The sequence below is a fragment of the Globicephala melas genome, chromosome 12 (genome assembly GCF_963455315.2).
Source record: "Globicephala melas chromosome 12, mGloMel1.2, whole genome shotgun sequence".
NCBI classification, from domain to species: domain Eukaryota; kingdom Metazoa; phylum Chordata; class Mammalia; order Artiodactyla; family Delphinidae; genus Globicephala; species Globicephala melas.
Window position 1 is genome coordinate 2,691,471 of NC_083325.1, and position 27,862 is coordinate 2,719,332.

At 52.0% G+C, this 27,862-nt stretch overlaps 1 protein-coding gene across 7 annotated transcripts in view; it reads right to left on the minus strand.

Annotated features, from left to right (window-relative positions):
* Nucleotides 1-27,862, minus strand: part of NCK2 (NCK adaptor protein 2) — a 133,813-nt gene that overhangs the window by 82,618 nt on the left and 23,333 nt on the right. The window contains exon 1 of one of the 7 annotated variants that reach the window (XM_060309638.2): nucleotides 17,627-18,188. The exons of the other annotated variants lie outside the window; for them this stretch is intronic. The gene's annotated coding sequence lies outside the window, so the exon portion shown is untranslated. Of the gene's footprint in view, nucleotides 1-17,626; nucleotides 18,189-27,862 lie in introns of those variants that run through there. 7 annotated transcript variants of the gene reach the window in all.

Below are 27,862 nucleotides of genomic sequence, written 5' to 3' on the forward strand. Positions count from 1 at the left end.
CAGGCCTGTGCTGTCTCATCCACCTACATGTAAGCACAGGAATGAGCTTTTCTTAGACTTTGATATAATGCCATTTTGTTTTGTTTATTTAAAGTAATGGGAAGATTTCAAAGAACTCACCTGTTCATGTTTGGTGTGGGCTATAAGGGACAGACTAACGACAGATGAGGAAAGAGGAACACAGACCCACAGCGCCTGGGAATTTGGTGCAGGACACAGGGTGCCGGCTCAAGCACTGGGGAAAAGGTAAGACTTCTCCAAACAAGGCCACAGGATGCCTTGGTAACCGTCCGGAAACTTCACATCCTACGACAGGACGAACTCCAAATGTACTGAAGATTTACAGTGAAAAACAGAAGCACAGGAGGACATATGGAAGAAATACTTTATAACCTTGAAGGAAGAACTTCTTTTAAATCTAAGATTAAAAATCCAGAAACCACAAAAGATGAATTCAACATATATAAATATAAAAACTTCTGTACATGTCAAAATATACTCCAGGCAAACTCAAAACGCAAAGAGTTAGGGAAAATAATATTTGCAATTCGTGACACAAAGGGCTACTTGTCCTGACGCAGTGAGCGCTCCTTAAAATTGATTAGAGGATGGTGGGAGGGAGGGAGGGAGATGCAAGAAGGAGGAGATATGGGGACATATATATAACTGCTTCACTTTGTTATAAAGCAGAAACGGACACACCATTGTAAAGCAATTATACTCTAATAAAGGTGTTAAAAAAATGATTAGAGGAAAAGAAAAATTGGTTAATTTGAAAGAAGAAAAACAAATCAAAAGAACAATGGACACAGGGAAACCAGGAAAGAAAATATCTGGCTCTCAAACGTAAGAAAAGGTACTGCACTTCACTCATGATAAAATAAACGTGAACTAAAATCACACCAAGATATCACCTCTCACCCATCAGGTTGTGAGATCAGAAAGTCCTGGGTGGGCCAAAAGGTTCATCTGGTTTTCTTCCGTAGGATGGCTCTAGTAGCACTTAGTTGTCTTTAACTACATTCGAAACAATTTTTGTTAGATTGTATGTGACAACTGTCATGTCAGCGTGCATTTTAAAAAAAGACTTATCATAATTGGTGAATTTTTGTGTAGCCGTTTTACTATCGAAGGTGGAAGAAAAAAGCAACATTTTCAGCCTATTGTGCTTTAGTATTTCAAGAAAGGTAAAAACACAACCGAAATGCACAGAAAGATTGGTGCAGTGTATGGAGAAGGTGCTGTAACTGATCGAACGTGTCGAAGGTGGTTTGCGAAGTTTCGTACTGGAGATTCCTTGCTGGACGATGCTCCACGGTCGGGTAGACCAACTGAGGTTGATAGCTATCAAATCGAGACATTAATTGAGAACAATCGATGTTATACCACGCGGGAGACAGCCGACATACTCAACATATCCTGATCAAGCGCTGAAAATCATTTGCGCCAGGTTTGGTTGTGAGTCACTTTAATGTTTGGGTTCCACGTAAGCTAAGCGGAAAAAATCCTCCTTGACCGTATTTCCGCATGCGATTCTCTACTTAAACGTTCTGTTTTTAGAACAAATTGCGACAGGCGATGAAAATTGGATACTGTACAATAATGTGGAACGGAAGAGATCGTGGGGCAAGCGAAATGAACCACCAACCACAGCAAAAGCCGGTCTTCCTCCAAAGAAGGTGGTGTTGTGTCTGTGGTGGCGTTGGAAGGGAGTCCTCTATTATGAGCTCCTTCCAGAAAGCCAAACGATTCATTCCAACAAGGACTGCTCCCAATTAGACCAACCGAAAGCAGCACTCGACGAAAAGCGTCCAGAATTAGTCAACAGAAGACGCATAATCTTCCATCGGGATAACGCAAGATCGCATGTCTCTTTGATGACCGGGCCAAAACCACTACAGCTCGGCTGGGAAGCTCTGATCCATCCACCGTACTCACCAGACGTTGCACCTTCGGATTTCCATTTATTTAAGTCTTAACAAAATTCTCTTAATGGAAAAAAATGCAATTCCCTGGAAGACTGTAAAAGGCACCTGGAACAGTTCTTTGCTCAAAAAGATAAAAAGTTTGGGGAAGATGGAATTACGATGTTGCCTGAAAAATGGCAGAAGGTAGTGGAACGACAAAAGGGGGAATACTTTGTTCAATAAAGTTCTTGGTGCAAATGAAAAATGTGTCTTTTATTTTTACCTATAAAACCGGAGGCACTTTTTGGCCCATCCGATAGGATAATAGTAGCAAGGCATCTGGGTCAACTTCCTACTTTGTGCAATTTGGTTAAGATGTGAGGGAGCTGGATGAAGGGTATACAGGAATTCTTTGTACTATTTTTGCAACATTTTGTAAGCCAAAATGTATTTCAAAAGTAGAAGTAAAACAAGTTAATTTTAAGTGTGATGAAATAGCATACTGCGATGGGTGGCAGTGGGCGCAGGTGCTCACAGGCTGGTGAGGAAAGTACAGAGCCACACGGCTCCACGGGGAATGCGGGTAGGACGTATCAAAATGGACCAAAAGGACAGGGCCGGAATGCCATCAGTAGGCAAACCGTTTAATAAGTAGCGCCGTACTGAAGCGCCATCCACCTGCACAACAGGATGCATGTCTCTAAGTTCTAAGTAGGCAAGACTTCCAACATACATACTTCACTCAGAAAAGTAAGGCAAGGACATGTTGGGTTCTTCTCCGCAAGTGTATTTACCCACGAAGAATCTTAACTACCACTTTGCTGCCCAGTTAAGCTGACTGTAATTACAGACCCGCAGTTTACCCTCCTGCTGAGATACATCACCCGAGTGAACTTAACTATGTACCAGGAACCTGGGTGGGTTCACCACAGGCTTCTCCACCTAAACAATACATAAAACCATGTTTTTAACCCAAGCTACGCAGATCCTTGGAGAACCTCACTAGTCCCTTGTGACAACATGAAGATGAAAGCATTCCGCGCTTCATCCATTTCTTCTCTCCAAATCAGTCCCCAAACTCTAAGGCTACTTTTTATTAAATCGAAATGCAGTTCACAGACCATAAAAATTCACCAAGTAAAGTGTACGATTCAGTGGTTTTACTTATTTTTAAAAATAAGCAAAGGAGAGGTGTCTTCCTATTATAAGAAGAAAGAGGCAGAAAGCCAGAAGAAAACAAATGGCTTGAGTAACCTAGTACTTAGCGATTTCTAGAACATTCTGGATGTACACACAAGAAACCGTGGCCTTGGCCCTGCTGAGGCACCATCTGGATGCCTGAGACAGAAGGGAGGCTTCCCTTGATGTTAGGTTTCAGCTGCCTTTTAAAAAAAAAAAAAACCATGCATTAAAATTTTTTTTTAATTTTTTTCGACAAAATGATAATAGTAGATAGAAGAAAACAAAACTTAACAACAAGCTAACTTTAACTCCTATGCCTCTCACAGAATATCAAAATCCCACAGATAGTTATGTTCAAACACGCATCTTCGGGAAGTAGGAGATAATTCAATCCTGGCTCTGAAATAGATGGATCACGACGGTAAATTAATGAAAATGGAGTTGTAATTCGGTTCTCCTAGGAAATGACTTGAATCGATTAATACGGCTGGTCATCTGCAGTCAGACCTGACTTAAGGCGATGAAACTGCTCGGGAATCTGCAGTCAGTGTCAGAACCTTTAACAAGTTATGAAACCATAAACCGATGAGTCCACGCTACATCGCTGACAGAGTTCTTCAGTGCCAGATTTCTGAGCTGGTTTTCTTTTCTAGAAGCATCCAGCTTCTATGGGAAGGCAGACACCAATAGGATTTCCCAGTTTAAGGCCTTTTGCTTTGTTTTAACTGATTACGGTTACCAAAGGCTTGGTACCCACCCCTAAGCCCGACCACGGGAGACTCGCAATGAATCCATGACGTCTTCCTCTACTGTTACGAGGAGCTTTGTCCACCGCTGGGCAGGGATCCCACAAGGCCAGGACCGTGACCCCCATCAATCCTGAAGCCTGAGGGGCTGTCTGGAACGTGGTCCCCCCATACCTGCGCAGGAGTGCTTAAGAACTTCATCCCACCTGCCCCCATCAGAAGGCCACCTGCCGCTAGGGGTGCCCTCTTCTCCTCCTTGGAAAGACGTGGAAACCACTTTGCCCTCACAGGGCACTACTCCCTGCCCTAGACCTGCGTTCAACTCCCACCACCCAAAAACAACACACACCGTTTATTTCTGTGCTGAATAAATTAAAAAATCAACCAAGGCTTCAGACCCCTGTCAACATTTAGGGGCTGCCCCCAAAGCTAGTATAAACGCTGAAATAGGGGTGAGTCCTTCCAAAGGTTCTCAGTGTCCAAGGGAAGAGGCCTGTAAGTCAATGTCAACTCTTCCTGAAAGGGGATGGGGGGAGGCAGGGGAAACACTGAACAAAAAAGGTCGGTGGCATAAGATGCCAGTCAAAGGCCTAAAAAGGATAATAAATGTTATGTCTTGGGGCAGGGAATCTAAAATCAAAAGGGATTTTGGTGACTTGATCTATTTCTGCAGGACCACCTTTGTAACCATCACAGGACACTTTCACCCCCATGAGTGCCATCCAAGCAGCCCCAGGAGTCAAAGTTCACAGGAAAACGTTGAACAAAATGATCCTATTAACCCAGCTCCCCAGGGCTGACGACCTGTGAGCCATCACCTTAGTGTCTGACTTGCCCATGACACCTCTACCTTTCCACGGGATCAACCCGTACTGCGCTCACTTGTGTCACAGAGACATGATCAGTGTGTGTCCAGATGGCTGAACTGACCTGGTGGAGGCTGGGCGGTACTGGGGAGGGGAAGAGCGGTGACGCAGGACCTTAAGGAAGGACACCACATCACCTGTCCCCTGCACCACCACAGGCAGGAGGGATGCTGAGATCCAAGGCCAGCAAGTCCATCATAGCACCGGACACGACCACCTCCAACACCTGCTTCCGACGCCCCACGATCACACTCCGGGCCCCCCTCTGCTAATGCTCGAGGGCAACCAGGGCCCTCGCCGACACCCCTCAGGTGTCCCGACGTGAGAAAAGGAGCGAGCTCCACGTCCATGTCACCTTAAACCACAACGGGATGGAATCACTCACCCCTCTTCTTAGTTGAAACTGAGTATCTCATAAGACACTGAAGGGCGGCACGGAAAGTACAGAGATGGGAAAAGTTCCCCCAGAGGAAGGGGGAATGTCATCAATGACAAGAACACTTCCTAAGAGCAGCAGAGCTGCCCACCGCCCACTGGGCACCTACACTCACATGTGCCTTTGAATGAACGTCTTTCATAAGCGGGTAGCACGTCAGGATCCGCTGTGAAGTTGCAGTGTCACCAGAATCACAATTTCAACCTCAAGCACTTTAAACCGTCCTGCTGGTGGGTGTTCCACGTGCCTGCACCGAACAAGAAATCCCGTATTCCCGAGACACGTCACAAAGCAGAATCTGCTTCCTCCAAAATACTCGGTCACACACAGGGTTTTTACGCCGGAGTGAAGGAAATGGCGCTTTCTGGTGCTGGGCTCTCCCTCCACACAAGCCGGCAAAGCACAAGTCGTTGATGTTCTCCTGTCTTTTCATTGTAAATGGTTTACGTTTTCCTAAAGCCTTAGAGGTAAAAAGCTAGTTTTACTGGAAAAGAAGGGAAAAAAGGGAGTAAAAAGAAGAGAGGGAGGGAGGCAATGAGGGAGGGAAGGAGGCAACCCAAGCTCTCAAGGCCCCTTGGAACCAGGCAGGGTTTCTGGCCAGACGCACGGACACGGACACGGGGCCTGATGCTTCTTGGCTGGAGGGCTGCCCCACGCGCTGCAGAAGCTGAGTGGCTCCCCAACCCTCCCTCGAGCTGTGATGATCGAAAACATCCCCAGACATCTGAGGCGATGCCACCTGTCCCCTGGGGATGAAATCACCGGGCTGAGAACCGCTGAACTAGAATACATGTAAATTAAACAGGCCAGGTTTGGGGTTTTTTTAAAACAGCAAAAATAAGACAGAAATATTCACGCATTTTCTAACTATTTTGGAATAGGATTAGAATATTTAGGCGGCAGTCGCCTTAATTATCCCTTCCAAAATAACCGAGTAAGTAGGCACACACGGTTTAACTCAATGTCACGATTAAGATACAACTTGCCCCATCATTAGAAGGCAACCCTTCAAACTCTAGTTTGGGGTAAGTGTATAGCCTGTGCTATTGTTTATTTAAGAAAACATCAAGTATTAAAAACAAATATCTAGGGCTTCCCTGGTGGTGCAGTGGTTGAGAGTCCGCCTGCCGATGCAGGGGACCCGGGTTCGTGCCCCGGTCCGGGAGGATCCCACGTGCCGCGGAGCGGCTGGGCCCGTGAGCCATGGCCGCTGAGCCTGCGCGTCCAGAGCCTGTGCTCCGCAGTGGGAGAGGCCACAGCAGTGAGAGGCCCGCGTACCGCCAAAAAAAAAAAAATCTAACTTATGAAGACATGTATGTGCTTGCATTAGAAAGCAATAAATACAAGGGGGAAGAGAAAAATCATCCGTTTAAAAATAGCGATGGAAGGAGAGAAGAGAGAAACACAAAGCGAACCTCTCTGAGGACACTCTTTTGGCTCTGGACCATGTAAACAGTTTACATAATTATAAACCAATATTAATTTTTTAAGTCCTAAAAATCAAAAGCAGAATGGAAACAAATTAACCAAATTATATATTGAGATGGTGGCATTAACACAGAGGGAAAATACTCTGAAAGACTTTGAAGCTCAATCATTTGACTACATTTTCCTAGTGGGATAAATGGTGAGGACAAAACCTCTTCAGCTGTTTTCAGTACTCACGGTGTTGGCAAAAGTATTGGTGGAGGTATCCTAAACCTTTCTATGGTTTGTGTATAAATAAAGTAGGAAAATCAAGCGAATAAGTGATTACGTTCATGTTCTTAGGGACAAAAATTTTCGGCCTAAGAGAAAAGAGATACAAATATAAAATCAAAGAAGTAAAATACCTTGTAATTCTAATTTTGAATTAAAAATCGTGTAAATTTACAATAGATTATGTTAAAAAAAAATAGATCAAAACAATACCACCTTTGTCCACTGAAAAGCCCCAAACACAATGGCCAACCAGGGAGCACTGAGCATCCCTGAATCCCAAACTGTGGTCCCCGAATTCCATCTCCTATTGAAGGGAGCCCGGCCTGGGGCAGACACTGGCCTAAGAAGCCTGAAGCCCCACCAACCACCCCCAGGCAGCCGGCACTGGACGCAGCTGGGCCTCCCCACAGCAGCAAGGATTCAGCTGCAAGCGACGGAAACACTCGAGAAACGCCGGAAATCACCAGCTCCTGATTTCTCTAAAACCAGACAAAAGCCTCACTAGTGGCTTATGAGGATGCGGGGGAAGCAGCACTATTTCTTCTGAAAACTGCCAAGGAAAGCACTGATCTCCCAGCATAACTGGGCCTTGGACACAGCTGCGCGCTCTCCTCGCTGGGCTGGTACGTGTGGAAGGGCAGCCGGGGCCGAGGGCCAGCATCCCTCTATATTGATGAATCACCGACCATGGCCACAACCTCCACGCCTCCCGTGTCCCCCTGATACCAAGCAGGACCCTGTGGGGCTCCTGGGCACAGAAACCTTTCTGCCTTCCCCACTTCTTGATTACAGGAAATAGGCTTCATTCAGCCTCCAGAACCTTCCCTGAGTTCCAATGGGCAGATTCAAGCAGTTGGTAAATAGGGAAGGGAGGGGATGCAGAGACCAGGGAGAAACAAACAGTCGAGAGAAACAATAGCGCAGCCTTGGGGCAGGGTCCTGGTTCCCCTCAAGGGATGCACACGACAATATCTCTGAGCTGTTTTGCAGGTACTGAAACCCCCTCCAGGTGGGAGAAGTTCACTGTCTGCTGCTCACAAGCACGGAGACCCCAGACCGGTTGGAACCAGAAGGTTGATGATGCCGACTCCCGATGACCTCACCACCAGCCAATCAGAAGAGTGTCCACGAGCTGACCACGCCCTCTTTGAACCATTACTATGAAACTCCTCATTACCCCCTCCGGGTTGGGACACACAGTCTTGACGGCATTAGCCCGCTGTGGCCCCCTTTGCCTGGCAAAGCAATAAAGCTCTTCTTTTCTACTTCACTCAAAACCGTCTCCGAGATTTAATTCGGTGTCAGGATCCAGAGGTCGGATTCGGCTTCACCCTGACAGAAGCATGCATGGTACCCTGGAGTCATCTTGCCAGAAAACCAGACCAGAATCACCTTTCCATCTGGCCAGCGGTTTACAGGACACACGAGGACACAGAAGAATGCTTAACGGGGGTCTAGTTAGCAAATCGCAGCACTGGGAAACCCAAACTGGGGACAAAAGACCCGGTTCCTGCACCCCGTCAATCCACAGCAGGGAAAACATGATTCCACTGCAGTGTATGGACCTTGTTTGGATCTTGCTTTGAACAAGCAATTTTTCAATAAAATGTTTGAGAGAGCTGGGAAATTTGAACACTGCCTGCCTATTCGGTTCAGTTTATTAATTAACAAAAATGAATAAGGAATTTTTGTTACTGGAATATTTCCTATGATATTTTCAGATGAAAGGATATCTGGGATTTGCTTTAAAAATAAATTGTTGGAGAGGGTGGCAGTTTAGATAAACAAGACTGGCCATTAAGTGGTAAGTCCTGAAGCTGACATATGCATGAGTCATTCTTTGATTCCACCTTATGAAAACTACGCTGTGAACTAAGAAGTCCCATCTTACAACAGGACAGCATCAGAAGATATGAGAGCTTGAAGGGCCTTTAGAAAACTCTAGGCTCCAGACTGCTTTCTACACACGAAGGCCAGCAAAGCAGCTCCAGGGCAGAGAGCTGTTACCCGCGAGGCCACGACGGGCACCTCCTGTCTCTCCAGTTAGCAAGGCCTGACCGGGTAGAGGAGGTGGGGGAGGCCACAAAGGAATCGCTACAGAGCCTCGTGCACACTGCACGAGCCTGCGGTTTACAATCAACTGCTAAGACACTAAGGCCGTTCCTGTTGCTTCTGAACATAGTTCCAAAAAAAAATTTAAAAAGGTTTGTAGCAGGTTGAACTCCCCCCGGCCACCCGCCCAAAATGAAATCCGTTCATTCGATAGTCTCACCTATGCAAAGGCTGCGTATGCAACAGATATTAAAACATTTAGTGTTGGGCTTCCCTGGTGGCGCAGGGGTTAAGAATCCACCTGCCAATGCAGGGGACACGGGTTCGAGCCCTGGTCCAGGGAGATCCCACAGGCCGCGGAGCAACAAAGCCTGCGTGACACAACTACTGAGCCCGCATGCCACAACTACTGAAGCCCACGCACCTAGAGCCCGTGTTCCGCAATAAGAGAAGCCACCGCAATGAGAAGCCCATGCACGGCAACCAAGAGTAGCCTCCGCTGGCCGCAACTAGAGAAAGCCTGCGTGCAGCAACAAAGACCCAATGCAGCCAAAAAAAAAAAAAAAAAGTAGTGTCCTACGAAAACACAATGACTAACAGCAGCTGTGTCTTTTTCACACCGATCAGACTCTGCACACTCCTCCCGGCTCACGGGCGACAGGAAGGGTGTGAGGCCCTGATACGTCTGAATTATAAAATAATAGAAATGAAAGCCTGCAGCACGTCCTTCCTTACAGAGGTCACGGTGACCAGTTCTAGTATAAAGTGAGCCAATTAGAAATGCTCCTTCCTCTAGAAAAGGTGACCACATAAAACAACGGAACACATCGGAGTGCTGTATAAACATAAACTACACACATAAACATACAGGAGTAAGGACATCCCAGGGACGGTGAATCGAATCACGGCTGGAAGCGCCGGCTGGTGAGGACGGTGAGAGGGAGAACGTGCATTCCCTGAACCCACACCCCATACACCCTCGGGCCCTGCCGGCCCCAAAGGACAGTCATCCTGAAATCCGCACAGCTCACTAGTCTTCTGGGGTGAAGAGGCAGAGATGAGAGCACGGGAGGTTAAAGGGGGGCAGAGGAAACATGACCAAGTCCTTACAGTGCGGCTGTAATTGACATCCCTACCCAGGCTCCTCCAGGTGAAATCCACATTCTCTTACAAATTACTAGAAATTAAACCCTAAAGGGAAGGATTAAAGCTCTTCTGCTCTAAGCACTTCATTTAACAAAGGAGAAAAGGCAGGTGCAGGACGGGTGAGCCCCAGGCCACAGGGTTTCGGGGCGGCTCACAGTATCAGGCACCTTCGGTTACGCTGGTCCAGGGTATTTCCAGAGCCCCAAAGCGTCCTGAGCTGGAAGGGCAGCACCCCCGCAGGGTCCTCCAACTCCTGTCAAGTTCCAATGACAAGACAACTGTCCTCGGGGTTTGTGTGCTGATGTCAAAGGGGGGTCGTGGGGTTCTGGCTGATTCTTTATGAACCCCTGGGGGCGACAGCTCTCCTCGCCGGCCACACGGGAGTGGACTAGCCAGCCAGACCCCTCCTGGGCCACAACTCAGAGGCCAGAGCTGAAGAGGCGAACACTCCACCCACGTCCTGACCGTGCACACCAGCTGGCGGTGAGAGACCCACCTGGACAGGGGACTCCCTCCCCCAGGTGCTCAGAGAACAGGGGCACCTTCAGCCCACCCGGCGCCCAGCTGTTCGCCTGAAAGTGAGGACAGGCTGGGGGCAGCAAGGCCCTCCCAAGAGTGGTGAGACACTCCATGCAGCCTCGCCTGGAACCGGAGTCTCTACCGGGCTCCCCTGGGATGGGGGGGTGGCTCGCGAGGAGGGGCCGGCGGAGGTTCACGGGCGCTCCCAGGCCCCCTGCCCAGGGATCCACTTTCCAGCGGGCCACGTCACCCGCGCCAGGCCCAGAGCCTCACCCCCTGCCAGCCAAGGCGCCTGAGAGGCAGAGCCCAGCATTGGTTACCACCTTGAGTCAACTGTGCGAGAGCCACTAAAAATAGGAGATAAGCGATTACACAGGCTGCAGGAAGGGAGGAGACGAGAGTCTGCAATCATAATCGCATCAAAAGCGCCGCTTCCTAATGGCTACTTTCACGTGTAAGACGCGTGCAGGACCTCCTGGGGGCTCCGAGGAAGGAGACATGGGTACCGCATGTTTAGCTCACAAATCAACTCTTAATCCCTCCCATCATACAAACAGGGGATAACATCACACGGCAAAAGCAACGAACACTGAGGTGTCTGGAGATGGGCCACTTCTGTTCTTCTGCGTTCAGTGCATGCCTGAGGACACCCGGATGTTAGACTCCAAGGCAGACACCCCCCATCAAAGCAGGGAGAAGGCAGAGCCGACATCCACGTGTACAAGGTCAGCTAAGCTACCAACGCCCGGGCTGTTCTTCTTTACCTCGCGGCTCCACCTGCGCCCGGACCAGCGGGCCAGCGGCAGCATCGCCTGGGAGCTTCTTAGAAATGCAAATTACTGGGGCCCACTCCAGACTCCTGAGGCAGGAACTGGGCACGGGTGGGGTGGGGGTAGCATTCTGTGTCTTAAAAAGCCATCTGGTTAATCTGGAACAAGTTCAAGTTTGAGAACCAGGAAACACAGGGCCGGATCCTCACAAGAGACCGCGATGGGCAATAATGCTTTACCGGGTGTTTTTCAGACCTTTATATTGGCAATATTATTAGGATGGTACCTGGCAAGAGAATCAACTTCATCAGAAAGACTCAGAGAAACTTCTTCACTGGGAAAGAACTCTCTTATTTGGATCAAAAGAAGTCGGTTAATTTTTTTCTCATTGAAAGAAGTTACTAAACACCCGGGTTCAAGTTCACCCTCGGCCTGGTCATCACCCCACGGGAGGGTCCCGGTCAATCAGCTGAGGAAGGAGGACAAGTTCAGGCCCTGGACTGGCCCAAGCACTGGAGACTGGAGGCCTGGGGGAGGGGAGACTGGCAGAGAACGTGCATTAAACAGACCACGGTCATCATACAGTTTCAATAGGAATTTGTCTCTAGCCATTTAGAATTCTGGAAAGATGAAAGGCAACTCCGATACATTTTTAAGAACTGAAACCAGTAACTGAGAGCTCTGTGGTCCTCTCTAGTCCTCCTGTGTCAAAAACACACAGAATTAGCACAGACGGCTTTTGTCTTAAGGCACAGGGAACTGAATGGCAATGGTTTATAACTGACTTAAGCTCTTCTAGAATGAAGAAAAGGAAAGAAGAAAACAAGGGGGGGAAATATGCCTTTTATGGATATAGAACACTGGAAGGAAACAAACACCAGAAAGCCCTGGGAGAGGGGACGCTGGGGGAAGGTCGGTCAGTCCTGCAATCGGAAACAGAAGAGTCTTACGTGCCCTACACAAGCTGTGATAGGTGGTACAGCTACACATACAGACGTAAATGTTTAAGGGTACAGTGTTCCTGTGATTGGGCTGGCCAAAAAGTCTGTTCGGTTTGGAGTGACCAAAAGACACATTTTTCATTTTCAGCGAGAATTCTATCGAACAATGTATTCGCTAACTGAACGAACTTTTTGGCCAGCCAATATCTGACAAGAGATGAGGACAAAAGCAACAGTAGTTGCAGAACGTCTATCCCTGTTAAGAAGAACAGTCAATCTGGGGAGACAGACAGCACTCACGGGGCTGCCGGGGGCCGGCAGGTGCCAGGTCCTTTACAGGGTTAACTGTCACGGCCCTGAGTGGAGGGAACCCCCAGGCATCTCGCGCCCAGAGAGGGGCGGGCACAGCGCCGAGGGGAGGCAAAGGCCAACCCCAAGGTGGAGAGGCCAGGCCCCCGGTCACAGGCCTTCCGGGGCCAGCCCAGGGGCGCGGGGGCGGCCGGGACGAGGGGGGTGCCGGGCACTAGGCCCTGCACCCAGCTCGCGCTCAGGTGGCAGTGACTGTGTCCGTCCAGCACCCTAGTCACGCTGCCCTCCACAGGAGAGTGGACCCATCAAAGGCCGGACGAGTGGATGAATTAACTGGTAGAGAAACGGATGGCGGATGGCGGAAGGGACATGAGAATAAGGCTGGTGAGGCAGGAGGTAGAGGAGAAATGCGACGGCCACGCGTACGTAGATGAAAAGACGCGAAGAAAACAGAGGTGACAGATGCTCGGTGCCGAGGAGGGCGGTCTGGGTTGGACCGTTTGCCTCTCCCTCGGGTATCTTTCGGGAACGGACCTACCTCACCACCAGCAGCTACGAGCAGGGGCTCGCTGGAGCACGCCAGCGAGGACAGACAGGCACAGCAGGTCCCGGGAAGTAAGCCCCCTGCCCCGACCTCCTGCCAAGCCCCAAGGCAAACGGCACCTCGGGGCAGGGGAGGGGAGGGTTCCAGGCTGGGGACACTGGAATGACACCAGCCAGTCAGAGGAGCTCAGGCGGCTTCCAGGCCCCCGGAGCTGTTGTAAATCTGACATTTTCCGTATGCCCAGGGCAGAAAAACCCACTGGGTCCATGCAGAGTGTGAGAATAACCATAGTCCGGCTTTCCACCAGCTGTCTTTTGATTGAGTCCCTTTTATCTTTTTGGATAATAGGAATTACACCCCCATCACCATACCTCGACTACTCTCTCCTAGGACATCTCAAGGGAAGGAACCTTCCCACCAGGCCCCTCGGTGGAGGGGGGAAAGGACGGTCCCAGTTCTTTTCCCATCTGTCTATAAACACTACGGCCACCTCAGGCTCCAGCTGCCCAAGTGCACCCACGGTTTCCTAACTTCACCCACATCTCCATGCAACCAGCATCACAGGACGAACGACTTGTGTGTATCCTAGGAGCGCTGAAATGGGAAATGTCAGAAAGGCTAGTGGCCTGAGGTCACTCCCCTGCTGGCTCCTCGGGGCACGGACCTGGACCTCAGGCCTGGAGCAGGGAGCAGACGTGCCCTCCCCAGGCCCAGCCTTTCATGCCTTTGTTCCCAATTGTGATGGCGCTACGGTTTCCACGAGGTGAAGCGAGAACCTTCCAATGGAAAGTTACAGAAACAGACTCACAGACATAGAGAACAGACTCGTGGCTGCCAAGGGGGAGGCGGGGTGTGGAGGGATGGAGTGGGAGGTTGTGGTTAGTAGGTGCAAACTATTACATACAGGACGGATAAACAACAAGGTCCTCTGTAGAGCACAGGGAACTCTCTTCAATTTCCTGGGATAAATCATAATGGAAAAGGATATGAAAAAAGAATACATGTGTATAAGTGAATCACTTTGCTGTACAGCAGAAATGAACACAGCACTGTAGATCTACTCTACTTCAATAAAAAATAAATTTAAAAAAAGCAAGTGTGTATTACAGCCTGACCCACAGATGTGCTCAATTGAAATGGGAGTGATTATTATTTTTATTAGAGGAATGAATCAGTGCATTTATGGTCACCTCTGTTGTAAACACCCACAAACCTCTTCACACTGCACAGCCCTGGACCCTTCCCCACTGGGACGCGGGGAGAACGACACATATTCCTCTGCGCTCTCAGCACAGTGTCCGGTTCACAGTAGAAACACCAAGTGTTTCTTGGATTTAACGTGTCCCTTCGCCTCAGTTAAAGCAGCACCAACACTTACGGGCCTGAACAGGCTGTTTTCAACACCTTGCTACGGGACAGAATTAACCCCAACCCCTCCTCCCCCTTCCCCCACCCCCCAGCTCAACCAGCAGGTGGCAATGCTTCTCCCGGGGCACACCACTGGAGTGGGAAGAAAGATGGCAAATTTCTGTTCAAAATAACGTAGTAAACACTTTCCTGAATAAAAATGGATGACATCACTGCCAAATGCCATACACCGGACTGCGGCGTGGAGGCAGCATCCGACAGAAGGGACCTGCCCCTTAGCGGAAGCGGGCCCAGACAATTACACGGTGACCCTGAAGGGCATTTCATTTTGTCCTGCAAATCCCAAACTCATTCAGATTTCTGACTGTCCCAAGCAATAACATAAAGGAAGAACAGAAATGACTCCTACTTTGAGGAAGGAAAGTCCTTGTCACCCGTCCCCGGGGCCTCTGCGTGAATCCCCACCACACACTCAGGGAACGGGCTGCCTTGCTGTTTTCACTCTCGAAGAGCTGAAGTTTTCCATTTTTAATCTCTTACCAGAGAAAAACGTAACCTGGACATATTTATACAGGACTATTCCTTGGAATGTTCATTGGGTTTCCTCATGCCAACCTGGTTTACAATCCCCAAGGCAGCAAAGTGGAAAAACTACACCCGTCTTCTAAGTGAGGGCTGCCTCCCTAGGAACCCGCCCACTGCGGGAACTACCACAGGTCCGCACACGCCAGTTCAGGTGCAAAGCTGACGGCCAGCAAGATGGGCCGGCTCGGAGTCACGTCTGCATCAAGCTATTTCACCCTAAAGAGAAAGCATGTTATACGTGAGCTCCATGCAGAGTCCCAGCACATGGGCACTCTGCCTTTGACCGAAAATTCTATCGGAGGCAACTCCTATCCAGCTGTAGACCAGTTCACATCTCAGTAACATCTAATCAGGAACAAATTAATGCAGAGACCGCTAACCGGGCCTCCATCCTTCCCATCTTCTGGGCTAGGCTCTAAGTCATTTAAGACTTTTTTTCTCCTCCCTCAGCCCACCTATTTACCTCCTCATTAGCTTATTGGGCTCTTCTTTCAAAATATCTTTGGGTGATTTGCCCTCTTCCCTCATCCCTGGTGTCAACCTTGTCGACAAATATCTCACAGCAGCTGAGCCCATACCTCCAAGAACAAGAAGAGCAGCTACCATTTCAGGGCTCGCTGCCGGCGGGGCCCTCAGGGGAAAGGGGGAGGAGAAGGAAACACAGAGCACAGCGAGGCCGGCGAGGCTGCAGCCACCGCGACGGGAGGGTCCAGCTGAGATGGCAGCCACACCCCATGCATTTCCGCCTCAAGAGCTAAAGGGGTGCCCTGATGCCTCCCAGGGAGGGGCCGGACTGGCTGAGCCCAGGCAAACCCTGGAACCCTCATACACTGCCTGCTGCCAGGGCTGAGCCTCGGAGGAGCCCCGAGAGGCTAGGCGCCTGCCCTGTGGGCCGACCTGTGCCAGGAGCACCTGCAAACATGCATGCGTCCCTCCACGGCCCCCCAGTGCCCGACGGGGGACCTGCAGGGGTCACAGCGGCCGAGGGAGGGAGTGGCAGGGCCTGCTTCCCACCGCTCCAGGACCCATGTCAGCTGTTCCGTGCTGCAGTATTTTTATTTACAGAAAAGGGATTTATCTACAGCAACTTGGCGCTAGGGCTGCGAATTGCTAAGCGTGTCCTCTTCTAACAGATACGAGGCTGGTCTTCCACCTGCCGTGCTCAGAGCAGTGACGTCTCTGAATTTACCTGTGACACGGCAACTGTACAAGCCCATTCGAGGGACAGGCCAGCACCCAACAGCTGAGCCGGGGTCGGGCCGAGATGGCCATGGAAGAAGGTTGGACGGACGTTCTTTTTTCCCCTCCCAACTGCACCCATCACAGCCGGAGCACAGCAAAGGGTGCCTGGCCCTATGCAACTGGTGTCCTGGTAAGAAGACGCAGACACACAGGGGCTGCCACGTGAGGGATTCGGGAGGCAAGGATGGGCGCCCACGACCTGGGAACCTGAAGCTGGAAGGGGCCAGGAGGGACCGACTCCCTTGCAGGTTACAGAGGGAGTGTCAGCGCCCTGACTTCCGACTTTCAGCCTCCAGAACTGTGAGACAACAGGTTTCTGCTGTCTTAAGACACCCAGTTTGTTGCCACAGCCCTAGGAAACCGATACAGTGAGTTTCTGGGAACTCGGGGAGGCCCCCAAGGCCAGACGGTGGCCGTTCTTCCGAAAGGCTCCAGCCTCGACAGCCGACGCCCTACAGTTCAGCGAAATCTAAGTAGCACCAAGGAGCCAGACCTGATAAAGAAGCAAATGACTTCCTCTTCGACTTTAATAACTGGGGGGCTTTTAAAAACGGCTCTAAAGCCATACACAAAACACGAAGGATTCTCTTTTAGAGCTGGATCAAAGAAATTAAAAACACCTGGGATCAGACACGTGCTCTCACATCTCTGGGGGAAAGAAATACACTGCGATAATCACTCAACTCACTGACCACAAAACAATGCTCTTTGAAATTTATAATGCTCTGAAGAAATACCAAAAGAAGTGACTTAATCATTTACACAAAATAAAAGCTTTAATAGGGGAGGGTCAAGAAAGTCACCTCCAGGGGATACGTATTGAAAATCAAATATCAACGCTGACAAATCAGTAACGTTATCAGCACCAGCAATTACTAACCTACATCATCTCATACACACCAGACATAAGGCGCGTAACACGTGGAACAGTTCACAAGTTGCCAAGCGCTCTTCAGAAGTGATCAGGGGTTGAGGCCAACTCCGTGCCCACCATCGGTCCTGAACTATCATCAGCCAACAGCCAATGGGACCCTGCGTTCTGCCCCTTCCCACCCGAGCAATCTCCACCCACCTGAGGCGGAAGAGACCCCCATGGGGAGGGGGATGTCCCAGGACGATGCGAATCTTATTTTACCATCTGCCCCCCACCATCCTCGGTAGATAGAAAAGTACCCGCACATGCCTGCTTATCAAATTGTAATAAGATGTTCCCGTAAAGCACAAGCCCAGGCTCTCAGCTTCGAAAGATCTATCACCGTGCCCGGGCGGTTGACCCCTGACATGACCATCGGCGTTTCTGAGCACAGCGTACCTGGGGCAGGGGCTCACGAGGAGCTGCAGATGCTGTGGGGGATGCCGTCCGTCCTCCTGGATTCGGCACAGCCTCGGCCGTTCCGAACAAACCCGCCCGCGAGAAGGGAGTTAGGGGAGCTGCCTCCGGTGAGTGACGAAGTGCAGGCTCCCCGGGGAGTGGGGCTGGGGGCCGGCCAGGCTCAGGCAGCTTACGGAGGGCCCTGGACACTTCTAAACAGCACTCAGCACACTCTCACTGCCACTGCGTGTCCCTTCCAGATCCTTACGTAGTTTAAAGAGAGCCCAACGTGAGGGCTCACTGCCGCCGCTTTGGTGCAAGTCCAGCGGCAGCCCAGAGCCAGGCTCGCTCCTTCCCGGCCCGCGGCAGGGGAAAGCAGAGCCGATCCCAGGAGGGGGACAGCCGACTCTCAGAGCTCTGCCCGCCCCTAACCCTCATTGGCCGACAAGCTCCGGCAAGGCAGCTCCCGTCCATCGGTCCGAGGTGCCCAGGAAAGGGCCTGGCCCCAGAGCAGCTCACTGCCCGTACGCTGGCGGGACAGCTGCCCCGCCACAGATCAGCGGCAAGTGGTGCGAGTAACGACCTGAAATAAAGGGGCGGCGCGCATCTCGCCCACGGGCACGTCGCAGCAGGCAGCAATCACTGCCCCGTCACGCACCAAAAACGGCCAGCCTCACGGTCGGGAACGTCAGGGACGCTGCGTCAGCCCACGTGATCTGAGGTCAGTTCTGGGGACACGTGCTCGGTGCCGCCAGCGCTGGAAAGAAGCATAACTGCCACCCGAACCCCGAACCCCCGCAGCTGCTGCCTCTCCACGGACAGCTCCGGCCAAATGATTTCCACGGATCCTTAGCAGGACGTGGGGACCCAGAGGCTCGTGGGAGAGAAGTCAAACAGTGAGGCGTATGTATTACAAAGTCGAATGCGATAAAGAGGCTGATGCGAGGGAGAAAAATCTGGAGCAGAACACACAGGCCCACAGCCAGCGAGAGACAAAGGTCCCGCGTGGGCAGTGAGAAGGGAGGGGCCGGGTTCTCACGGCTCCGGGGACCACACGCTACCCTAGCCCTGTGGCTGCAGGCTCAGCAGCACTTTCCACTCGCAAAGGGGTCCTGGTGTAGACAAAACTACGATCACCTTACTCCATCCCATCTGGACAGGTTGTAGGGCACGAGGGAGAAGCAGAGTGTGCAGGTGGACGTAAGAATTTTAACCCAGAGACCAAATAAAAATACGTGTGTGTGTGTGTGCGTGTGTGTGTGTGCGCGCGTGCGCGTGTGTCCTTTAGATAAATTCACACATATGAAGCCAGAGTATGAAAACCTGGTGATGGACATCTACGTGTTTATGACTATCAGGCCCCAACTTATCCCAGATGCTGAGAAGCAAAGGTTTTAATACTGAAAATATCACGTTTAAATCCTTTCAAATATTCTACAATAAAACTCATTACTCTTGATTAATCACGCAATTAGAAAATTTTTTTCAATTAAAAAACATATGTCTAGTTTCTCACGCATCCAAAATATACTTGGTTAAAATAACGTCATATCGGGGCTTCCCTGGTGGCGCAGTGGTTGAGAGTCCACCTGCCGATGCAGGGGACGCGGGTTCGTGCCGCGGTCCGGGAAGATCCCACATGCCGCGGAGCGGCTGGGCCCGTGAGCCATGGCCGCTGAGCCTGCGCGCCCGGAGCCTGTGCTCTGCAACGGGAGAGGCCACAACAGTGAGAGGCCCGCGTACCGCAAAAAACAAACAAACAAACAAAAAACCGCCATATCATAGGAAGAGGCAACAGTAAACAAACAGAAGCAGGAGTGGCTTATGAAAGTCAGAGGAGAGCTGAATTAGACAATCGAGGGACAGCAAACACAATAACGCCAGCGAACTCTCAGGGGTAAAGCGTACGTGATGTTACGTAAGCAGGAAGGAGACGGGAGTCTGATCACACCCGGCTCCCGTGGGCGCGGGTCCCCCAAACTGCTCTTCTCACGTCAGTTCCTCCTTCTCTACAGCTAAGAAAATTAAGCCCATCGCACAGATTTAGGAGCTCCCCAAAATAAACACCCTGCCCGGGATGTGTGTGTACCCAGGGGTGGGCTATACACCATGGACTCACCAAGAAGTCCAACGCCAAAGCTGATTCGTGGAATAAAATCAGAGTTCCGTCCCCCTTCCTTCTCCTGTGCACCCCCTCCCCCCACCCCAGAGTGGGGGGAAGCTCCCCCCTCCCTGCTGCACCGCAAGCCGAGTCACAGCACACGGCGCACCAGCTGGTCCTCCACGGCGTCCGGACTCGGGGGCCAAAGTCGGACCCCGGAAACCAAGGTTAGCTGCGATGCTGCACCCTCTCCCTGGCCGGGGGTAGAGGGGGACACTGCCACACTCTGATACGCAAAAGACACTATAATGACTAGATGACAATTGACCTAAAGCAGCCGCTTAATTAAATTAATGCGAAGAGATGAAAAGCCCTGAATGCTGGCCTTTTCAGTGATCCTGATAAACACTAATCATTGTTCATAAAATTACTCTCAGTAATTTCTCAATTTAAGTCTTTTAAAACCAGATTTCTGCATTTAGAAAACTATATATTGTTAGAGCATTCGTAAAGCTCTTTCTAAAATAATCTTTATCCCAATTTATGTGCACAACCAGCACGGTGACAGGGGCATCCTTTCCTCCCGTCCAGGCGCAGTGCACGGGGAGGCCAGCTGGGCAAGCAAACCCCACGGGAGGCTGCCCGAGCCCACGCTGCCCCCTGCCCTGGGGCCCTTTTCCCTACGCCCAGCGCGTGGTTATTATGAGGGCGGCTGTCCTGCAGGACACACCCTCTACCCCATGGGGGATGGTTCCCTGACTGGCCGAGCACCCCACCCAGGAGGTGGGCTTCAGAGCAGAGCCACTGACAGACACACAACCCTCCCCTCGCGGCCGGCGGAGGCCACCTCCCACCATGCACGCTGGAAGGGGGACAGAGGGAGGGGCTTCCCAGGCCCCCTACATGCCCCACCCAGCGCCGCCAACATCCCTTGACAAGACACCTGCCCTAGTGACAACTTCCTCTCTTGCTCAGGGAGCTGGAGAGGGCGTGTCACCTCCCCAGGCCCACTGGAGAAGACAGAGGCACATGTGGTGACAGAAGCTGGGAGCCACGCGAAGTCTAGCCTGAAACGAGACAGCCTCCCACGGTCAGAGGGAAGCTAGGCGGATGGACAAGGAAAGCCCTCTGTCCTGGCTCGACCCTCCTGAGCCGCCACCCCGACAATCTTCTCTTCGGTGAGAGCCAGGAGGGCGCAGCATCCTCTAGATGCCTGGGGCTGTTTCCTGCTTGGCGCTGGTGAACCGTCTGCACCAGGGCTTCAAAGAGAGGCCTGTCCCTCCACCCACCACGTGACATGCCAGGGGAACCGCAGGCCCCCGAGGCCTCACACTCAGCACCCGGATGAGAAACGCACACGCAGGCGCCCAGGACCTGTTCTCCAAGTCCAGCAGCGCCGGTCACCTCCGTTAGCCCAGGACCTGTTCTCCAAGTCCAGCAGCGCCGGTCACCTCCGTTAGCCCAGGCCGGCCGTGCCAACCCTGCTCTGGTTCGCGTGTCAAACCCAGCGGGTGAGCAGGTCTGTGGGACGAGCGGACCCTCCCCGCCCTTGCTGGTCCACCTCTGACCCCTCGGGGAATAGGCACGGCAGCCACCACCCTTGCCCACCACGGGCCAGCGCACTGGGCCACTCGCTCCGCCCACATCTCGAGTGCCCCCGCACCACCTGTGGCCTGCTGGTATGGGCATCAGCACCGCGCTCATGCCGCCAGGGAGGAAAACTGGAAAGCTCTGTTTCCCAGGCCCGAGCCAGCCGGAGAGCGGCCCTGGTGCGACATCAAAAGGCAGGCGGAAGGGCAGAGACTTGCGGTCCCTGCCGGGAGGCTCCAGCTGCTTCCCGGGGCTGGGGGCCTGCGTGAGCCCACAGCTCCACTTCCTGCTCGGGGCGCAGTGCAGGGGTCCTGTATCTGCTCCCCAGACCGAGGACAGCGGCAGCTTCTTAGTTCCCGTCTTTGGGCGACTCACCTTCTCCCGTGGCTGCTGCAGCCCTTCTCACACTTCATACGCACCCCCTGTCCGATCCGGCCTGGCCGAAATTCCTGACAGCTTCCCATTTCCTAAGAGAGAGGCCGCAAGGAAGAACCCGCGGCCCAGGTAAAGCAGAAGTCACCTGGAAACGGAGGCAGTGGTGACTCCAAGTCGAGTCGAAACAGAAGGAGACCACAGAGGGCTGTGTCGCTCCTCACCTGTCAGCTGAGGTCTGATGGCTAACGATCCCTGGAGCCTGGGCAGAGCCCACATCGCCCTTCAGGACAGCAGCACTAGAACCAGCTGGGCAGGCAGCCTGCAGGGGAAGGCCGCAGCGGGAGGCCACAGGGGGAGGCCGCAGGGGGAGGCCACAGGGGGAGGCCACAGGAGGAGGCCGCAGGGGGAGGCCACAGGGGGAGGCCGCAGGGGGAGGCCGCCGGGCGAGGCCACAGGAGAAGGCCACAGGGCGAGGCCACAGGAGGCCGTAGGAGGGAGGCCACAGGGGAAGGCCGCAGGGGGAGGCCACAGGGGGAGGACGCAGGGGGAGGACGCAGGGGGAGGCCACAGGAGGAGGACGCAGGGGGAGGCCACAGGAGAGAGCCTGCAGGAGGAGGCCACAGGGGGAGGCCACAGCAGGAGGCCATAGGAGGGAGGCCGCAGGGGGAGGCCACATGAGGAGGCCGCAGGGGGAGGCCGCAGGAGAGAGCCTGCAGGAGGAGGCCACAGGGGGAGGCCACAGGAGGAGGCCACAGGGGGAGGCCACAGGAGGAGGCCTCAGGAGGGAGGCCGCAGGAGGGAGGCCGCAGGAGGGAGCCTGAAGGAGGAGGCCGCAGGAGGGAGCCTGAAGGAAGGAGGCCGCAGGAGGAGGCCGCAGGAGGGAGGCCACAGGGGGAGGCCACAGGAGGAGGCCATGGGGGAGGCCACAGGAGGAGGCCTCAGGAGGCCGCCTCAGGAGGCCGCCTCAGGAGGAGGCCGCAGGAGAGACCCTGCAGGAAGAGGCCACAGGAGGAGGCCACAGGAGGGAGCCTGAAGGAAGGAGGCCACAGGAGGAATGGAGGCAGCCAGCCCTCAACAGCCACTCAGCAACCAAACCTAGGAGGAAATTCTCAAGTTCCTTTCCCTAGTCATGTTCCAAACGTCAAAGATCCTTCTCTGGGCCAGGGGACAAGCAGCACGCTCGCACACAGCCCCCCTTGGGCGGGGAGGGGAGGCACCGGGAGCAGCTGGCGTCCACAGCTGGGCGGCCCTGCACCCGCCCCCAGATGGCCTACCTGTCACACGCCTGGTGACAGAGGGTCCCGCCCCCGCCCCCAAACTTTCTTTGGCTGCTTCCAGATGATGTTGACATTTCAAGACATTTGGAATGCTTTATGAAAATAAGGGAAAACGATAGGAACCGAGTGTGTTACAGGAAATCCAGGATGTGACCACTATAAGTGGGACAAAAGTTGGGGGCCTCCCACCCCACCCAGGACAGGAAAGGGAAGCGAGAGCTGCCGGTGACACAGGACAGCAGCGCAGACCCAGCCAGGACTCCTGGGGACGGCCGAGGGCCACACGTGGCCTCTTCGCACCCACCTCTCCCGGCGGTGGCCTGCAGTTAGGGACATCCACCTGCTGCGCCACAGCAAAACGCCACGCGTTCATTTCTTCAAGCCCCGTCCTGGGTGGGAGTCATGAACTCCCTCAGCAACGGGGAGTCAGCAATCATGCCGCATACTGGTTTTCTTTTTTTTGCAACCGCAAAACCAAAAGGGAACTTTAACAACGAGCTAGTCCATCTTGTTCACAGACGAGGAGATCAGGAACATGACTAGTGCATACAGGAAAAAAGTTCACACCAGAAGAATCCCAGTGAATCAGTGCAGCCCTTGGGAAGCTTATACACAGGGAAGTGGGGCACTCACTTCTGCCACCGGGCACGGCAGTCAGAAGGGAAAAAACCTAATTGTCAACAGGGTATCATTAGCTGATGATTCTTCACTTGAAAGGCAGCCTGAGACAGACAGCTCCTCTGTCTACAGCAGAAGCTATTTAAATTAAGCCGCAAACTCATCAATAATGTTTAAAGCCCAAAGTAGACAATAAAGGGCATATCAAAGGGCTATCATGACATGTGAGAAAAATAAACAAATGAGAGGAAACACAATTAATTTCAAACAAACCAATTTGAAGTGAAATTTAAAAATTACATTCTGGTTAAAAATAATATCAAGAAATGATATATACCTGGAATCTGCTTTACAATAAAGCGGTGGGAGCACGGCAGGGGGTGGAGGGAGGGGCGAAGATGGGACAAGAATGGTCCCCAGCTGCTGACCGCTGGGGCCGTGTGACATGCTTGCTGGGGTTACCACTCTCTATATTTCAAAACCGTCAAGAATTTAAAATCCACATCAAAACAAGCAAATTCTCATCAACTAGGTACCCCTGCACCACACACAGTGCACATTACTTAGCGCGGAACGGGCACGTAAACACCACCCTCGCCCGTGAACATCACTGATTATTGTTTTTCACGAAATACAGTTAAGTCAAAATCAGGGTATTCAGACGATGGGACATCACTGAATTTCTAAACGATTCAATCTGGTACCCATTTTAGAAAGTCTTTTTCCAATTACACGTCATATAAAAGTTTGTACCTGTATTTCATTAGATGAACATATAACTCAAAGAAAAAGTTGCTTTATCGATGATATACTAGGTATTACTCAAAGGGAGTCCCACAGATACCGCATACAAGTTGCTAAATAAACGTGAGTTAAACCTGGATCTGCCTGTGGACACAGATTTCTGTGATGGGGCCCTACACGACTTGAGACCCACCCACCCCTGCCAGTGTCCCCCATGGTGGGGTCTGTGAGTCCTCTGGCCACAGCTGACCAGACCAGCCGTGGACCGCTGCCCTAACAGACAATTGAAGGGGCTCTGGGGCCCGGATACACCACTCCAGGGGCTCGGCACCAAAGGCACCCCTCTACCCTCCCCACACAGGCCACCAGATTCCGACCAATACGTCAGCTTTATTTTTGCTCATATAGAAAACACTGAGCGTCGATCAGACCATCATCACACAGGGCAGAGGAAGGGCTGCTGTGCAGAGGACCCTGTACCTAAAACCTCCTTCACGGAGACACCTGTTAGGATTCCTAGACGTGTGGTTCACCTGGGGGCTCTGGCATTTTCCTATGATACAAATAGGGTTTGTTTTTTTAAAAAAACAAACTAAATCAGGTAAACAAATGATCCTCAAAGTACCCAAAGGAGTCCACACCACCGCACGCTCTCTGAGAAGCCGCTGGGGTCGCAGGCTGGGGGAGCAGGGCCACCCCCTCCCCTGTAGGGACGCCAGGGCCTCCCACAGCATTCAGAGCAGACACTCAAATACTTGTTGGACAGGAGACTGAAGCTTGAAACCTTTCAAGGAAAAGATGACCACAGACCGAGAAGCTACGGCATTTAAGCAACGCGCTATGATGGGCCGAGGGGTCGCTGCTATGGTCTGAGTGTCTGTATCCCCCCCAAGTTCACACGCTGAAATCTTAACCCCGAAGTCATGGGCCTGGAGGTGAGGCCTTTGGGAGGGGATCAGGTCGTGAGGGCGAAGTCCCCTGAACGGGACCTCACAGAGCTGCTGGCCCCTGCCACCAAGTAAGGACACAGGGCGAGGCCCTCACTGACCACCACCCTGGATCTCGCACGTGCAGCCCCCGGGACTGAGAGAAATAAACGTCCGTGTCTATAAGCACCCAGTCTGCAGCACTTCATGACGTCCGCCTGCAGGAACCGAGCCAGTCACTATAGTGCGCGCGCTCTCACAGGACTGGGGGGGTAGGCGTGAGGGGCGCAGACGACACAGGAGCCTTTCCACTGAGCCTAGAGCCCCCTGCTCTGCAGGCTACATACACACATCGCGGAGGGTCACAAGCAGGGCACGGGAGACGCGGCTGCCCTCCGAGATGCCCTCCCTGGCCGAGAAGCCAATTCCAGAAGGCGCTCAGGAAGCAAAACTCAGAGCCCCCAGAGGTGAGCCGTTTCCTGCCGCGTCTCTGCAGGGAGGGTCCCGCGCTGAGCCCGCAGTGACACATCCAGGCTCGGTGCGGCCAGGCGTCCAAACGCAAGGCTGCCCTGCACGGGGGCAGGGGGTCCAGGCCCGGAGATCAGCCCCTTCCGGAGAGTCTGAGATGGGACGGGCCGTCCGCACGATGGATACAAGTGAGAACAGGACGCGCCCCACACTCACAGTAGGGACCAGGACGCACTTTCCTTTCTCCAGGCATCACCCTCACTCGCCATGGGCAGGTGGGTGGGACACGGTTCTATCTGGAAGGTTCTCTCTGGGGACTAAGAAAGCAAGCGGAGTGTATGAGCTGGGCCTTGAGAAAGTTAAAATCAACAGTCTAACTCGTGGTTCTCCAGCTTGGGGCCAGAAAGGTCAAGCATCCCCGAGAGGCTCCGAGAGGCGGCTGGGAGGGGCTCCGGGGCACGGCCGCAGACAGGGGACAGCGCGCCTGCTCCAGCTCCCCGAGGCTTCAAGCTGAAGTCCTGGACGCTTCCGCAGCAGCAAATTTCTAGACGGTGACGGGGGGAACGGAAAATCAGGCCCTGCTACCGCCCTGGGAGGGAGCGAGTCAGCCAAAGCCCTGGGAGCAGCTGCAGGAGAAGCGCTGAGCGGTGGGCCGGCTTGTCGACGGAAGGGAGCCCTGGACACCACAAGCGTTTTCCACTTCAGATGGAAGAAAGTCAGGTAGGAGCGACGGTAAGGCACGTGCTTTTTCTAGAAAGGTTCACGAAGTCACAGCGCGTCTCGGTAGCTTCTGTTATGACTGAACATTTGTGTCTACCCCAGATTCATACACTGAAGGCCTCATCCCCAGGGCGATGGCGTTTGGAGGTGATTACAGGTCCAGATGAGGTCAAGAGCGTGAGGCTCCGACGGGACAGATGTTCTTAGAGGAAAAGGCCAGAGCCCTCTCTCCACCCCGTGAGGGCTCAGCAAGGAGGCAGCGTCTACAAGCCAGGAAGTAGGTCCCGGCAGAAACTGAATCAGCCGTTCCCTCGACCTGAGGCTTCTAGCCTCCAGAACGGGGAGAAATAAAGGTCTGCTGTTGAAGCCCCCCGGTCCGTGGTATTTAGTTACAGCAGCTCGAGCTAAGACAGCCTCTACTTAAGGAACATTAGCTTTTAAAAAATTATCCTTTAGTCACAGGAAAATAACGTTTAAAATAAATCACCTAAAGCCATGTGATGAGAAAGAAAATACTCTTAAAATAACTGTCCAAACCGGAACTTAGTTTCATGCTTCTCACGATACAGTCAGAATGAAAACTATGAAAGAGGACAGAAACAGTGATATTAACAGCAGGACTGTCAACATGGAAAACTGAAATCATAAGCAATTGAAAAATCTGTCTAATGCACTAGAGCTTACTTCCCTAAAATGACTTTCTTGAATATCTGAAAGAATAAAAAGGCTAAAAATACTTTTTCAAGCAGACTTTTCTTGACCTGTTACAATCAAGGTGTCTGAATGTCAAACAACAAAAATTAACTCAGACCACTGAGTTTCAGCGGCCATAGAGGCAGGCAGCCCAGTGAGACTTAACACATGATTCAGACTCTAAAGTGGGACGCCCTTATTTTACAGATCAGAGGCCCATGTTTCTGGAGCACACCCTTCGGAAATGATAGGTTTAAAATCATAAAATTATTATTAATTTTCTAATTTTAAAATACATGTATTATTTATAATTTTAAAATAATAAAATTATTTTAAATGGGATCATTTTGATCACACACATGCATTTTACAGTAAGTTTCAGCACTTCTTAGCTGTAGAAAAACACTGTATTTTATCACTATAGCTATAACTATAGTTATAGCTGATGTAGCTATAACTCTTAGAAGAATAAAAGCCAGGTACAAACACCACCTTTAAAGATCTTCAACATTCGACAGAGCTTAGCACTAAGTCTGCTTCTAACTCAAGTCACAGTAACAGAAACTTTAATCATGCCCTTAAGGTCTGAAGAATTTCACGTAGGCCATGTCTAAAATGCTGATTACATTTTTGCTTTTTTAAAATTGTGATTCTTAGAAATTTCTTTGGCAACCATGCCCCACTCACACAGCCCCCGGACTCTCTGCTTTCACTCATTTTTGCT